The 13396-nt window shown below is 34.9% G+C and overlaps 1 long non-coding RNA gene across 1 annotated transcript; it reads right to left on the bottom strand.

Moving 5' to 3' along the window:
- Positions 1-2675: 2675 nt before the first annotated feature.
- Positions 2676-13019, bottom strand: LOC127482123 (uncharacterized). Its single transcript, XR_007908423.1, has 3 exons — positions 12619-13019; positions 5971-6106; positions 2676-2741 (listed from the first exon to the last, which is right to left on the bottom strand). It is a non-coding gene; the product is annotated as an uncharacterized LOC127482123 (long non-coding RNA).
- Between the last annotated feature and the right edge of the window lie 377 nt (positions 13020-13396).

The raw sequence follows: 13396 nt of genomic DNA, 5'->3' as shown, positions 1-13396 counted from the left end.
CAGTGCCATTAAACAGTATCAGACCTAGCACCAAGCCCTGAGGGTAAACCATGGATTTAAATAGTGGCATAATTATATTTTCTCCTTTCTCTCTGGTTTCTTTCTTAATGTTTTCCAACAATTGATTTTCTATTTTTGACTTATACTGCAGGTTGAGCTTATACTTTCATGGATTTACCTTTCAGCTGAGAACCTTGCTGCTGAGTGGTTGTAGTCAGGCAAGGCTGGTTTTACATATGCCAAAAGAAATGTTCAGTTTTTTGTCCCATGTACCTTGAATTTTACCTGCTATATCATTTAGCGGTGACTCAGAGCAACAGATACTGTAGAAGTCATAATTTGTTTTTGTCCTCACACAACCTAAGGTGCACACACTATTTAAATGAGCGTAACTATGCTGAATTATATAAATCCATATGGAACACTTCTGGTTATTTTTAATGCTGGATGAACAACTGAACATTTCTTCTTAGCTCCTTTTTCCTGTCTCTTATCCAACTGCTTATTGAAATTTTTTCCTACTTTTGACTTTGTTTACAAGCTTCTTTTTGTCCTTCATTCCTCTGTAGAGCTGTTGAATCTAAGTGCATCATCAGTTTACCCTAGTGCAAACATAGTTATAGTCTCTTAAAATATCATCTGTTTCATTTCCCAGAGTGACATTTTCCTAATTGATAGGATGATGCTGATAGTATCCAGAAAAAGCTTATTGGCTGTTCTCACTGTCTTTCTTCTCTGAGGATTTGGTAATCAGTATCTTAATCCTGGTCAGACACTCTCTAATAGTCACACAAATCTATATTCTCATTTAAGCTTGGTATTTTGACCCATTCAGATTCTGTCCTGAATGTGTTAATATGTTTAAATTGAAGTTCTCTTTTGCTTGTCATACTAGGCTGGCACATGCACTTTTGTATTTACTGTCCCAGTGACTGTCAACAAATTTCTGGTGCATTTTTTCATAAGTGCATTCATTTAGGGCAAGATATTCCAGTTTCTTTTTCTTGTTTCCTGTTTCCTTAGACATTTAATATTGGTATGGAAATATGCTTGCCACTCCTTTGGCTTCCTTCTTGAGATACTATCGACATGCTATTTAAGTATCAAGCATTATATTTCATATTTCTTTCTCAAATATTCCTAATATTTATTTACCTTATTTCAGAATACAAAAATCTTTCTGCATACATTTTTGGATAAATATTTTCCAATGTTTTTCTACACCTTTTAGGCTGTTATGTTTCCTGAACTCATCAGTTTCTAAGCTCAGTGACAACTTTCTTAGTTTTAAGTGTCAACAGATTTGCTCTCAAAATGGTGATGTCACATGTAGGGCTACAGTAAGAATAGGACAAGACTTGTAAGCTGAGAATTCTTCTTCTGGAAGTGCATTCATACAAGTAGTACTAGTCCTGTGAAAACTAAGTGACTTTAAACAATGTCTGAAGTTAACATCAGGAAAAATGTCCTTCCTAATATATTTTATACTAATTTTTATTGATTACATTATATTCCAGTGTGAATGGTGGAGAGAAATGGATGGGAAGCCATGCTCTTTTATGAACTAAAGTATCATATTTGGATCTGGTCAAAATAATTTAAATAATGTACTATCTATAGTTTTTAATTTTTTATTTTAGGTGTTGCTTATTTCTATTTCTCTTCTTCATTGCTTCGTTATACTTCTCTAATCTTAGTTCATACAGATCTACAGTAGAGATTGTGTAATATTGTGAACTGCATACACAACTGAAATTCAAAAAATCTGCTGTCTTGTCTAAGGAGTTTTTCTGCCCTTGAGAGGAATCTACAGTCCATAGCCTTCCATTCTACTGTGAAGATTTTTGACAACTGACACTGCATCTTGACAGAGCTGGATGGCTCAGAATATAGCTTACATTAAGATCAGTCAGGATTTAGGAACTATTTGCTCTTCTACATAATTTCCCTGACAGATTTCAGTCTACAGGGTTTTCTGGGATCATGTCAAAGCATGACATCAGCACCAGATCTGCTGAAAAATAGAGTGATGATCCTCATTTCTTTTAAAAGCAGAAACAAGAGACTTTTTTTTATAACTCCTGACTATGTTACTTAGGTTTATATGGCAGTATATACAGCATTGCCATTACTAGCAACGGGCCACTGATTCTTGCACTGAATTTTTGCACTGAATTTTTTCTTTTTTTTTTTTTAGTTTCTTTATCTGCAAGAACATTTTTTACTCCTTTATTTAATTACTTTTTCTTATTTTTTATGCTATAATCATATTTTTTTAATAAATTAATGAGTAATTGTTCTGCATAGAATGAAATATGAGGCCTTGACAGTAACAGTGAAGCAGAGACCTCTGCAGTGTGGAGAAGTATACAAATGAGATGACAAAAAAAGTACTCTTGAAACTGAAGCTATGAAAAATTCAACAGTTTTGAACTAGGGTGGTGCAGATTTGGGAGCTGGTCAGAACTGAGTTTACAGTTACAACTGTAACTGAGTTACAACTAAAAGAAAAAAGAGCAACTATCTAAAATATAGAAATATTTTATTTATTTTTAAATGCACAAATACATAAAGGATAGAATAGTCTGAAGTGGACCCACCAATGAAGAAGAAGAAACCATCAGAACCAATAGCATGTTCCTCCTGGCAAAGCAAAATAAACAGCATCACTGTCTTCCAGGAGATGAACAGGGGAACAGCATAAGGATTAACAGCAGACAAAAGGGAGAACTAGAAATTTTCTGTAAAACAAATTTTAAGTGTATTATTAATGAGATTTGTTCTGAGTTATTTATATAATTTATATTTATAGTTAGTATCATTGTAACTGGACTAACCATACAAAATGGTATAAATTAGTCATGCATTTGAAACTTTAAATAAACCAACAATAATTTTTTTAGTGTCTCATAAAAGGCCTATTCCTCTATTTGCAGATAAAATTTTTTGAGGGTTACAGTCTCAAAATCAGATACATACATGACTTTTCTGCTCTACCTGCAAGATTTATATCTTTTCCCATGAATCATTATAAAGCTCTTCAGGTTGAAGCTGTTTCAGTTCAAAGGAGTTAGGAATGAATGATGTATTGATTTCTACTAATTGGGACAAGAGTACTGTAATGTTAGGTGATGCTCAGTTTCTGTTTCTCTTCCCTCCATCCTGTTTTTGGTGCTCAAATGTTCCCTGTCACTCAGCTGTTGGTTTCTTACCTCAAAATCAGAAGAATTTGTACTGGTTATTACAATAGTACTCTGGAAAGTTCCATTTTGTCTATTTTACAAGACAGTCTTTCCTGAATGGCCTAAAATTGATGAATGAAGATGGCTGGAATTGGAGCACAGAGAAGTGCCTTATCATGTTTATGGATAGCTTCCCAAAACTGGGATTACACTCAATACATTCTGAATTCCAGTTCAATCCTTTAACATTAAGCTATTTAATTTATTCATCTTATCTCCTAAAATAGGTATGAACTGACTCTTTGGTTTTTGATAATTTTTTCCTTCAAAGAGTGTGGTGGGAAAAAAAAAACAAAACAGGTTAGAGACACAACAGTTTATTAGGCTTAGAAAATTGTATAGTGTCTGAAGACTGCCTAAATATTTTATTCTTTGTTGACTGGAGTACTAACCTTTTTACTGTCATGAGTGAATGTCAGCCATGTTAAGATGTGTAAATAGTAAACAAAATGTGATCTGAAAAGGCCACAGGTGAGAGTCTATGGAAAAAGTAGGAGCTAATGGAAAAAGGAATGTGAAATAAGATAATATGCAAGTACCCAAGAAATGTCAGACAGGGGGAAAATTTATTCCAAAAAAGTCGAGAACAGTAGACTTAGAAGGGAAAAACCTAACAGTGCTGTTAGACAGCACTGTTAGCCTGAGAAAGACACCCCTCCTCTTCTCTTCAAGGCCTTTTATCTTCTCTGGCCTCCCCTCCAGGCCCTCTCCACTCTGCCAGCCTGTAGCATCTGTTTCTCTCTCCTCATACCAGAGAGAGAGAGAGAGAGAGAGAGAGAGAGAGATTGAGAGAGAGAGAGCCTGCAGCTTTCTTTGGAATTCAGAATGAAAAGGGAAAAAAAAATCCAACTATCTTTGAGAAAGGTACTTCTTAGGAAGGAAAGACTTCCTAAGTGAAACAAGCCCTAATCTCGTGCTTACAAATCTTCCTGAAGGATATCTACGCTTACAAGGAATATAGTTATTTTATAACTTCAAATCATGGCATACAGATGTCTTTAAATAAGGACTTTTGAAAACTTTTTAGGAAAAATAATTTTGTAAGAGTGTAAAGACATTTGAAAAAATTATTATTTGTGTAAGGTGCTAATGATATGAGGAAGCACAGGGAAAAATGAAACATAAGTTTAACTTTGTGCAGTTAAGAGTGATACATCAGCAGCCCTGATGTGCCATTCAGCTTTTTTATATAATAATTTTTATAAATAATTTGTGGTCAAACAATAATATAGACTGTCTTATCTTTCTGTTTCAATCTCTTCAATTTTGGTGAACGGTCTTTCTGCATCTATGTTTCATGACATATGTCTCAGAAATGATCTCCCACTTAAAGTCTAATTTATCCTCCGGCACACGCCCATTCTTGATATTAGCTTACTGTGGTATTAATTATTTTTTTGATTTCAGGTTATTACCCAGAAAGAAAAACATGTTATTTTTGAATACACTCCAGTTCAAGCTCTTCTGTTGCATAAAAACAGTGTGAATGTCCAAGTCTTAGATTAGAATATTAAATGTCAATATTTTCCACTGGAAGAAAATTACTGAACACGTTTTTCTTTAATCCATTACTAAATTAACTTATGTGCTGAATAGTAGAAATTGTCAGTGCAATGATTTGGATGCAGATATGCCAGTTGGTTAAAGTACATCCCACACTATACTGTGTTATATTCCAAGTCTGTAAAGTATAAGACAAAATGAAATTGCATAGTGCAATTACTTAATTTCTGTAAGAAATAATGAGGGATATAAAATAAATTATTATGTTGTACAGTGCTGTTTCTACTGCTAACATAAGATTCTTTAGAACAGGACCAGAAAATTAATAATAATAATAATAAATAATTAAAAATTATTAATAAAAATATAATATATTATAACATTTGGCAAAAATCTTGAGAATTCATATTCCTCATTTCTTGCTTTTTCTTTGTGTAATCAAGGACAAGTACTTGGGAGTGAGGAACTGAAGAGGATTAACCCAAATTAGTATGCACAGTCAGGAGGTGGGTTGTCTATTTTTCAGGACAGGACAAAATTCTAGTAAAGCACTTACCTTTCAACAACTGATGGAGAGAGTGAAAATTCACATTTCAGTGCACTCTCAAATGTTTAGAGATGGCATGGATGGTTAAAGAAAAAACAAAAAAAAATACTTTATTTAGCAGACCTTTTGTGGAGCCTTTTACTTTGTCATTGATTCTCTCCAAGCACCCTGTGTTTCAGGCTGCATTCTTCTGAAAGAAATCCGTATGTTGAAGGATGTTGACTTTTCTAACCATTCTGTTTTTTTAACAACTAAAAGACTACCCTTAAAGTTCCATCTTTCTCATCTAAGAATTACTTTAAGTTCACTTTCTTTTGAAGAATCTCTTGTCATTTCTCTTTCACCTCTTTGGTAGATTTGATGCTCTCTTTCACAGTCCTTAAAGCCACTGACTCAGCAATAGATTAATTTTATCTTTTCCTCCTCTTTGTTTACCCTAACATTTTTCTGTTTATGTTTGTCCCCATATATTCATTACAGAATGACAGTGATGAACTGAGTCTTCTATTTTAAAACAGAATTATATATTTTTGCAAACCTTGTGAAAGCTTCTGATTGAGATTCCTCAGATAAAATTATCAGTGATTCTAAGTTGAGGCTGTAACCAACTGTAACCAATTGCTCTAGTTTGATGATGGGTATGAATGCAACCATAAAAAACATATACCTGTGTATTACCTGATGTTATTCAAAGCATTTCACGATATCCTGGAAAAGACTGTTATTGAAGTGTATCATGTTGATGAAACCCACAGTTGGTTTGATCACTCAAAACCAGAACGAATCTCTTTGTTATCATGCCAAACATTTTTCTCTTCATGAGGCATAGGAGGGAGAGACACACAGAATCCTTAAAGAGCTGCACTGGAATTCAGTACTGTTCAGTGCTGTAACTGCATGTTCCAGAAAAAACACTGGTTGTGTTTTCCTCTGCAGTGAAAAAGTAAAAGAGATGAGTTTATCAAAACATCATGAAAGAGAAAAGTAAAATTGAAACCTGAGGACCATTTGTGGTGAAAACACTGCTACAGCTAACTTTCTCCAAAATAATGCTAAGACTAGGGTAGCTGTCAACAGGATAAGGTGTGGGGTTTCAGAATATCAGTGAAGGAAAAAAGAAGATATAAAAGGAAAAAAAAAGATATAGTTATTCATCTAATTTTTTCTGATTTTCAGTTCTAATAAAAATAATTACAATTTTAGATCTTTGAACATTGGTACAACGTTCTTTTTTGCCCGAAAGATTATTCAGTAAAGCAAGAGGCTTCAGATTCCACACTATTTCATATCACAGCTGCATGTAGAATGCATATTGGACGCCACTTTTCTTATGCACTAACTTCTCATTCATTCTGCAGGGAATGAAAGACCTGTATGTTAAATGTCCCCTTCACAGGTAGAGAATATCAAAGTCAGAGAGGTATACTGCATACCTCTTCTAAATGATCAATAGCTTGGTGATATTAGTCTTTAAATATTACTTTTTAAAGTACAAGATTTCCTTCCTAAGCCTCTTCTGTTTTTCATGCTCCTGTGTTTGTATCAAAAATAGCTATAAAATATATTAAAGGCAATTTCAGAATCAACAGGATTTTTGCTTTCCTGCCCCCCTCTTTTTAGGCTTTCTGCCTGACATCACTGAGTGGACAAGAGTAGCAAGTAGTTTGCTTCAGTCCTCTTACTGAAGTACTGTGGGAGCAGCTGTTTTCAGACAATTTTGTCTAAAGCATGAAGATGAGAAGAGCATGAGTTGGAGTCAGGAGGTCGCATTGTGGGTTCAGAAGAGCTTACTTCAGCATGTGGGAAAAAAACAAAATAGTTAAAATAGCCAAACAAAAGTCTTTCACTGAGTTAACGCTAATGGTCCTTGAGCAACCTTAGTGTTGATATGAAAAGCAGTGATTGTGGCTCAGAGCTAAATATATGCGTATATTTTTGTATTAAAAATACATCTATTTAATTGTAAGGTTGTATTTCTAGAGTCAAAAGCAAAAGAATAACTAGATCTGTGATTTTATAGTTATTATTAGGGTGCATGATCATAGATTGCTTATTGTAACGTAAATTGCTTTCATACTTAGAAAATGTTGAAATATCTTCCTTTCCGTGAGAGCACCTCGTGTGGCTTTGTCTATCCTTAGGTTTTGTAGAAGTAGTTGTGTGCCAGGAAAGCAAGGAATTATATCTTAGATATTTCTACCAAGATTAAGGCTCATGATACAGTCTAATTTTGTTTTGCCTCTGCGAAATGGCAAGATAAGACATCAAAGAGATAATGCAGCCTTAAAAATCATACCCAGATTTTGTGGAAACTACCTCATTACCTCCCAGTTGTAGCAGGATCAGACACATATCTTCCTGTTGGGGACCTTGTCCTATGAGGAGTGGCTGTCCTACAAGAAGTTGCTGAGTGAGCTGGGGTTGTTTTTCCCTGGAGAGAGGGAGGCTCAGTGGAGACCTTATCACTCTACAACTACTTGAAAGGAGGTTGTAGCAAGGTGGAGGCTGGTCTCTTCTCCTAGGCAGTGATGGGTAAAGAGGAGACGGCCCCAAGCAGTGCCAGGGAAAGATCAGGCTGGATATCTGGAGGAATTTCTTCATGGAAAGAGTTGCTAAACATTGAAATTGACTGCCCAGGAAGGTGGTGGAATTACCATTGCTGGAAGTGTTCAAGAAATGACTGAACATGGCATTTGAACCCGGTCTAGTTGGCAAGGTGGTGATCAGTCAAAGGTTGGACTCAGTGATCTCAGAGGTCTTTTCTAACCTAAATGATTTTGTGATTCTGTGAGAATCTGTGATCTGTACTCCTGGTCCTGTTACAATGGTAGTCAATGGTAATTCTTTCACTGACTTTAGGATAGAATTGAATGTTCTTGCAACAGCTAATTACCAGAGAGATTAAATAATGTGTGTCTATGACTCCCACAGCTGTCTCATTAGTGTCTCTAACTGAGCAGAGGAGCATGCAGTACTGCCTGCGGTATAGACTTCTTCCTTAACTATGAACAGAGGGCTGTCAGTTCTAAAATGTTATTTCTCTGCTACTTTACAGAGCATGTTTGGGGGAGAGTCTTTGTTTTTCCAGTTTAGGTATACCTAAAATTATGTCTCCTCTGCCACATAATTTAGCTTCTTGGCTGTCGGCCTTCTGATAGCCTACTTTGGATAAATTTTCATTTACTCTCAGGTTCTCTTTTCAGGTAATTTTTTCTTTCAAAAGAAAAACCTTATGAGTTTTTTTTTTTGTTAGTTGGTTGGCAGGTTTTGTTTCTTGTTTTTTTTCTGACGATACTTCACTCAAGGGAAATCTTCCATTACACAGTAGCATTGTGTTTATTTTCTTGTACCCTATATAGTCATCTACCACTGTCTCTGAAAGACTTTTGTCCCAAAAACTTCTCACAAACTGCCAGGAATTGCACAACATTTAATTCATGACCTTATTTTAATTTCATAAGAAACATAATTCTGGTCAATGCCAGTGCAACATCACTTTATTATTATTTTGAAATAAAAAGCACAGAAAATAGGACTAGGATTTAAGTATCACCACATAGAAGTTTCCTCAGTGAAATATGAATGCATCAATTTGGTAAAAGGGTATGTGCCAAAAGGGTATGACTGCACAACCCTCCTAGTCTGGGGCCACACCATTCTTCCTGGATTGATTGCTTTTAAGGATATGGAAGTAATCTTGGAGAGTATTAATGGCAAGGTCTTTAAAAGAAAATCTGCTCAGTAAGTAGAAGATAGCCCCTATATGATTAAGTCCATTGCCTTGGTTTTCTTCACTCTCACAGGTGACTCCCCTCTATAACAATTTATTCTGTGAATCATTTATCAGAAAAAGTGTCATGAGATAAAGGGTGGGTTTGCTTTTTTTTAACATTATCCAGTGACTCAATTTCTGCTTTACAGGCACTTTTAAAGATGATATGTATGATACATAACCTTACAGATGAAGTGTGAATAGTTTCTGAAGTCCTATTCCTCAGTTTTTGCCACTCATTTGAATCCATCTTCACAAACTTCTTCAGAACTCTTTAATTTTCTACGTTTATTTTAGGATGGAAACTCTCAGTCATTTAAATGGTATTAAACTTAGCAGGAAAGAAGCTGCTCTACACTCTGATAGCATTTTTCGGTTTATACCAGTGGATCACAAAATGCTTTATAAACAAATAGAATACTAACAGTTTAATACCCTACAGGAATCACTTTACTCAGCATTGAGTAAAGAGTAAGAGATGAAAAACACCATCTAATAATTACTTCAAGTTGATTTACCATAAGTATACAAATTTTGACTGTCAGGATGTAATTTATTATGGCATTTGTGCCCATAAAAGTAGGCATAACATCCTTACTCAGCTTGACGCTTAGTCCTAAAGACAGATCAAATTATCATGTCATGTGGATATTTGCATAGTTCATTTGAAATAAGATACTGCAAGCAGTCCTCTGCCACCTTACGCCATGCATGCAATATTTTTGGAAGTGTGGTATTCTTTTTTACACATCTCCCATATCAGTTTGGAACCAAAATATAACTCTTGACTGTCCAATAGACTATACAAATCATCTTACTCCCAAAGATGCTTTCCTCAACCCTGCCCCTTCATTTAGTATAATTTCCCTGAGAGCTGTGAAATTATGTACTTGAAATTTTCATTTAACACTGGTAGAAAGAAAAAGCATAATTAACTTCATTAATTTTCTTGAAACCAGAGACGATGAAGAAGGGAAACACCTACATTACAGAATAATATGTTAGAACATACTGGACCTGTTAATCTTAGAAATGATTTCATCATGTTAGTTCAGGTTAGGAGTAGGCAGATTTATTCCTCTCCTGGTCTTCATATCCAGATTAAATTTCAAAGAAAATTAACTGCATACCCAGAGTAGGTGCACCCAAATGCACACGTCAGTAGGAATGATCAAGATACAGGATATGAGGATATAAGGAGAGTATACTGTCTCTGCAGCTGGTCTGTAGTCCAAGTGACCATTCTGCAAGCAGAGCTTTCAGAATAATCCTCTGTCTTGTAATTTAGGTGAGGTTAGTTAAACAGTCAGGTAATTGTTGTTCCTGGCAGATAGTTAAAATTTCCCATATGGCATGAAAAGTATAAAAAGAAAGAAAATCTTCCCTTTTAAGTTAAATATGAGTTTTTAATAACCTTCCATACCTAGCAATTAATGTAACCATTTTTATTGATTGAAAATGCTGTATCTTTTTTGTAGAACACAGACCATTTGTTTTCCAAGATCGTGGCTACAGTTTTTGTCCCAATTTTGGGTACTGTACCAAATTCAGCAGGCATAGTTTTTATTAGAGAACTTGTCAGAGCAATTGTAAAGAGAAAAATTGTAGGGACATGTTCAAAATTAGTGAACAGTAGCCAAAAAAGAGAACTTTAGGAAACAATTTATACGACTGTAATTGTGCGGCTGCAGAAAACAAAGCTGAATGTAGGTTGTTTGATTTGTTTTCCAGTCTGAAACCAAGCATTTGGGAATAGATGAGGAATGGATTAATGCAGCTTTTCTCCGGTTTGTGAGTAATAGGTTATTATTTAAAATGTAAAAGCTAAATTTCATTAGATTGAAGCAATATTTGTGTATACTGAATTTGGGAACTTAACTATAATGCAGTGTTTTAAGAAAAATAGTTTTCCTTCTTGAGTCATTTTCTATTGAAAAAAATCACCAAAATGATATGTAAAGAGGATGTGCTTTTTTCTTTCCCAAATAGGATATCTATCTGGATTACTTTTTTGGGCCCTCTGGTAGTCAAGTGTTTTGCAGCTGGTGCACTTGAAGTAATTAAGTGATGAGAATTCATCTTACCAAAAGAAAAATGAAGCCAATTAAGAGAATAAAAAGTTAATTTTAAGTGTCATCCTCCACACAGTCAAATACTAATTTTTTGTAGTGCAGAACCACTAAAAATTGAAAGAGATGCATGGAAATATAATCATATAAGTTAAAATTATTTTAAATGGACTTAAAGAGCTATTTCTGCCTTATATATCTTTTAAAAATAAGGGGTTTTTTTATTCAATATCAGAATATTATCTTTATTTTGTGAATACATGTCTTACTCTGTGCAAAAACAAGTAACAAAACCTGAATTCCTACAATCTCTAATAAAAGAAGTATTCTTATGTTGCAGTGTACCTGACAAAAGATTCAATCCTGTGACATTTTTACCAGGAAGTTCAGTGATTGAACATGTAACAGAAAACATTTCTTAAGCAACCAGAATTGGAATCCATCATGAAAAGATTAAAAAGTAAATAGGTTTTCCATAAAGGACGTACATTAACATGGTATGAACAGTTAAGAAAAGTTTATTTAATATTCTTCACTAATGAAATTTTTATGCTTGAAAAGTATCCAGCAAATTTGTTTAATTCTTTTAACAAGAGTTAACAAAAATAGTAATGTGATGTTGGGGAAAGTTCAGAGGCTCTGGATTGGATTAATGGCCTGAACTTTTCGATCTAACTGTTCGTGTCATTAAGAGAGCAAAGACCAGGGGAGTGCAATGTACTTATTGCAGGGATGTATACAAAACTAATATATTTAAACATTATTTTTGCATATGCCTTGAGAGTTTATGTGTGTCAGCTACTCAGCTGACACTTTAAACCCATTCTACTATGTGGGGGGTCGGCTCTAGGGCAGAACTGCCCATTCTTGTTTTCAGAACCACCAAAGACTTGAAATATATACATATAATTTAATCCTATACATTTCTTCTTAATTAGACCCTTTGCAGGTAAATTAGGTTCCTGGTGTTTTTCTCTAGTTCATTGGCTGACTATGCAAAAAAATGTAAGCATACTGAACATGGAAATGTTCTCCTTTTGGCAGACAAAAAGGTCTCACAACATCTGGCAGTACGTCTGTGTCCCAGTTTTGTACAGAGTTTCTTGGTGGCTGTGGACAAATGTCTGTCTAGAATATTCATTCTCTCTCAATGTGCATGTTCTTGATCTTAAAGAAAGGTACAAAGTTCTATAATCAAAGTTCTAAAAAGGTACCAAATTCATAGAATCATTTGCTACCTGATGGCTTTGCTCAGGGTCCCGAAGGTATTCCCTGGTCTACCTGTTCCTGCCCAGCCAGGACTCCCCTCACACGGCCTGAGGTCAAGGATCCCCTGTCAGTTCCCCAAGGCCCTCAACCCCTGCTGATCCACATCCTGGCGTGGCCTCAGCACATCCACATCTCCGGGGAGGTGCCTGAATCCTGGGGCTGGGGTTACCCCAGTGCCCACATCTGCCTGCTCCTGGATTGGATGGTGGTACTCACCATGAGGTCCCAGAGTGTGGTCCACAGGAAGCACCAATCCTCACTGAGCCTGGTATCCTGCTGCTCAGCTATACAGAGGACACAAAAATAAAATTCTGAACATATTACTGAGCTTCCTGCAAAATTTAAATAAAATTCCCAGGATATTACTGAGCTGCTTGGAAAATTTAAATTATAATCCTAGATACTAATTATGTTATTTTTTTAGTCAACTTAATAGAGCAGTTTAAAAAATATTCACCTTGGAAGGTGTTTAATAAAATATACATTCCTGAAATTTCATGTTTGGGTGTTCTATTTTTGTATTGAGTTTTCATTGTTGTTTATTTGACATTAAAGAGATAAAAGTACTATCTAACATGGACTCAAAGAATGTGTTCCACATACTAAACAGAATTATGTATTTTCACCAAAAACATATTTGAATTGTTGTTGATTAAGGTGTTCACTTTCTTGGCAAGCCTGAAGCATAATAGGTTGAATCAAAGCTCTAAGTAGCAGCAAATATCAGAATTTGAGAAGTAACAGGTTGTTTAAACTATGTAATTACAGTATACTGTCAAAAATGTTCAAGTGATTCTTGACCACTACTTATTACATTAAATAATGGATTAAAATAAAAATATGTAAAATAATAATTAATTGACATTATTTTCACATTTTCTTTCCAAAAGTTTGAGTTTGGATTTTGGGGTTTGTTTTGGTTTTTTTGCAGAGAGGAAGGTGGGGATGTGGATTTGGTGTTTTTTTCACTTTAGCTTTTGAACAGGGAAGATTT

This window comes from Manacus candei, unplaced genomic scaffold, assembly GCF_025592945.1.
Source record: "Manacus candei isolate 608988 ecotype Guabito, Panama unplaced genomic scaffold, ASM2559294v1 h1tg000085l, whole genome shotgun sequence".
Taxonomy (NCBI): Eukaryota; Metazoa; Chordata; class Aves; order Passeriformes; family Pipridae; genus Manacus; species Manacus candei.
This window is presented reverse-complemented; position numbering and strand designations above follow the sequence as displayed.